A 3,998-nucleotide genomic window follows, 5' to 3' on the forward strand; every position below is an offset into this window, starting at 1 on the left:
ATATAAAGGACTTGGGAGAATGTATATATTCTTTGGATCAAAGTAATAAGGGATCGCAAGAAAAGAATATTTTACTTATCCCAAGCTTCATACATCGGAAAAATCCTTGCTCGTTTTAAGCATACAAAACTCCAAGAAAGGTTTCTTACCTTTTCAGGATGGAGTAACTTTATCTAAAGATATGTCTCTGTAGACTTCAAAGGAGATAAAGGCAGTTCTTTATGCTACGGGTGTTGGAAGCCTAATGTATGCTATGCACGAGATCAGAAATCTGTTTTGCCAAGGGCATAGTTAGCAGATATCAAAGTAACCCTGGACAAGGACAGTGGACTACAGTAAAGCATATATTGTAGTACCTTAGAGGCACTAGAGATTATATGCTAGCTTACAAGGCAGTTAATTTAGTCCTTGTGGGTTGCATGGATTTTGACTTCCAATCGGATAGGGACAATAATAAGTCAACCTCGGGGTTTTGTGTTTACTTTAGGAGGTAAAGTCATAACTATGGAAGAGTGATAAGCATAGGTGTTTTTCTGGACTCCACCATAGAAGCTTAGTATATGGCAAGCCTCTGAGGTAGCCATAAAAGCTGAATGACTCAATAACCTCAAGATAGACTTAGATATGAATTCTGGTTTGTCCAAAAATTATTACAATTTATTGTAATAATGTTGGTGCAGTAGCAAACTCGAAGAAATCATAAGTCTATAAGGCAAGTAAACACAATAGAGCGCAAGTACCACCCAATACGAGGAATCGTATAAACGAGGAGAAGTTGTTGCCGCCTAGATTGCATCAGGTGATGACCTATAGATCCTTTCACTAAGGTCCTTAAGGCAAGAGCTTTTGATGGGCATGTTGAAGGGATGGGAATCAGATGTATGGCAGCAGATATGGCAGCTTAGTCTTTTAGTATAAGTGGGAGATTGTTAGAGTGTATACTAAAAGCCTAGCTTTTGGTATAAACATTTATCTAGAAATAAGAATCACATTGGTCAAATGTCTACATTTGTGATAAATATAGTTGTTCAATTAATTTATATTGTAGATAACATGGTGTGTGGTGTCACACATAGAGGATCATGTTATCAATACCTTATAAATTATAAACAGTAGCTCACGACCAAAATGGAAAGGAACAAACCATTAGAAGGTCGTAGTGTAATTAGGTATCAGTTTATCTTGACTGTATAATTACACTAGTACACTTAGAGTGTATTGAGTAGGACCATTTGAGGTCGTTTCTTTTATACTGATTGTATAAAGAAACAAAGACCTCGGTTATTATGGAAGTGTGTGCTCTTGATCCTGATATAATAACAAGCACATATATTTGATATTTATTTCTTTAATTTATCAATGGGTGAGATTTAGTTCGATGAATCAATAAGCCCGATAAGTTGGGAAATGGTATCACTTATAGTGTGTGTTGTTGATTATAGAAGGAAACTGTGTCCTAGAGATACTAGGTTGAGAATGTCCCCAAGAGGAGCTCATAAGGATTGTCATGTTAAACCCTGCAGGTGGACTTAGTCCGACATGACGATGAAGTTGAGTGGTACTACTCTTGGAGCTAGATATTAATTAAGTGAGTTGTCAGTAACTTACTTAATTAGTGGACATTTGTTATCTTAAACACAGGGAGACTAACACACTCATAATAAGAAGGAGCCCAAAAATGTAATTTGGGATTGATGCGGTAGTTCAATAATAATTCTCTAGTGGAATGAATTATTATTGATAAAATTAAGTTGTGTGTTCGGGGCGAACACGGGATACTTAATTTTATCGGGAGACCAAAACCAATTCCTCCTCTCGGTCCCTATCGTAGCCTCTTAATTATAGAGTATTATACCCACCTATACCCACCTTCTTACCCATCCTATAGGGGGCCGGCCAAGCTAGCTTGGAGACCAAGCTAGGGCCGGCCATGTTTTGGTTCATGGGTGAATTCATGTGGCCGGCCCTAGCTTGAACTCAAGCTTAGGTGGCCGGCCCTATTAAAATAAAAAGGAATTTTATTTTAAAATTTTTTCTTATGTGGATAACATGATTTAAAAGAGAGTTTAAAAATTTAAATCTTTCCTTTTATAAGATTCTACAAAAGATTAAGAGAAGAGTTAAATTTCTTTCCTTATTTGTAAATTAAAAGGTTGATTTTAATTTTGGTAAAAACTTTCCTTTTAATCATGTTCATAATTTAAAAGAGAGTTTAAAAATTAAATATCTCTTTTATAAAGCTTCTACAAAGATTAAGAAAAGATTAGATATCTTTCCTTATTTGTAGATTGGAAGAGATTTTAATTTTTAAAGATAACTTTCTTTTTATCCACATGTTTAAAAGAAATATTTTAATTTATAAAATTTCCTTTTTATTGACCATCATGAAGGGAAAATTATTAGAGAAATTTTTTATAAAATTTCCGGAAACAAATTAGGAAAGTTTTAATTCTTGATTGAATTAAATTTCCTTTGCTTGGTTTAAAGTGGCCGGCCACATTGTTGATGAGAAAAAATTATTTTTAATTAAATAAATTTTCCTTATCAATGGCAAAAGAATTAAGGAAATTTTTATTTAAATTTCCTTATTTGCCAAGGCCAAGGATTATAAAAGAGAGGGTAGAGGTGCCTTCATGGACAACAACTCTATTATTTTTCCTCTCTCTTTTTCTTCTTTGGTGTGGCCGGCCATCCTCTCCTCCTTTCTTCTCTTTGATGGCTGAACCTCATCCTTCTTGTGGAGACTCATATGGTGGCCGGATCAAGTTTAGAGAAGAAGAAGAAGAAGAAGAGAAAGAAAGCTTTGTTTCTAGCATCCCTTGGAGCATGGTGGTGGTGGCCGAACCTCTTCATCCTAGAAGAAGTTTTGATGGCCGAAACTTGCAAGGAAGAAGAAGGTGCTTGGTGGTTCTCATCTCGGAAGATCGTTGCCCACACAACGTCCGAGGTTAGAAGAGGAATACGGTAGAAGATCAAGAGGTTTTTCTAAAAGGTATAACTAGTAATTTTTCTTTCCGCATCATACTAGTTATTTTTGGAAATAATACTAAATACAAGAGGCATACGATTCTAGAGTTTCGAATTTGTTTTTGATATAGTGTTCTTTTGTTTTTCTTTTCCTTGTGATTTGATTGTTCTTTTCGGTTAACCTAAAGTTATTTTAGAAAATTAAATATTAGCTTTCTATAAAAAGTTTTGTCTAGTCGGTGGTGGTTGCTCCCATATCCAAGAAGGCCATGTGCCTCGCCACATCAGTACTGGGAACCGATTATGGAAATTAATATTTAATGGAATTAATAACTTAAGGTGACTTGGGTCGAACGTGTTAAGTTCCGCAGGAGATCCAAGTCAAAACCTAAAAGAACAAATAGATTAAGTTTTTGATCAAACGTGTTAAGTTCCGCAGGCGATCCAAAATTTAATTTAAAAGAACACATGGTAGCTAGGAAAAGGTTCAGACCTTTGTACAAAATTTTTGTACAGTGGAACCTCTAGGCTTTCCGAGTAGCAACCAACAGATATGCCATGACTAGTCATGATTTTGTTATGTTGCATGATATGCTTAAAGAGTATGATATGTTATGCCATGATTAGTTGAGATCATGTTATGTTGAGACATTCTTTAATCATTGATGATTTTTGGTTTTAGTGAGTAGGAAAGGAACTTACTGAGCCATGAATGCTCATAGCTTACTTTCCTTGTACCACAGATAAAGGAAAAAGCTGGATGAGCTAAAGGAGCAGCAGGAGAGGCAAGGAGATGTGTGTGGCAGTGGCTAGGCAACCAAATAAGAACCTGCTTTAAAAACCTTTAAAGAACTATGCTTTGGTATCATGAATTGTAGTACCGTATGTGTGACTTGATGTTATGTTTCTACTTATTTTGATATCATGTTATTGATGCCATGATAGTGTAGTTCAGATTTGATGAAAAGAAAAACAAAAGAAAAGTTTTATTAAACTAAGAAAATTATTTTAAGTCTTCCGCTATTTTAAAA

Source organism: Zingiber officinale, chromosome 9A (assembly GCF_018446385.1).
Source record: "Zingiber officinale cultivar Zhangliang chromosome 9A, Zo_v1.1, whole genome shotgun sequence".
Classification (NCBI taxonomy): domain Eukaryota; kingdom Viridiplantae; phylum Streptophyta; class Magnoliopsida; order Zingiberales; family Zingiberaceae; genus Zingiber; species Zingiber officinale.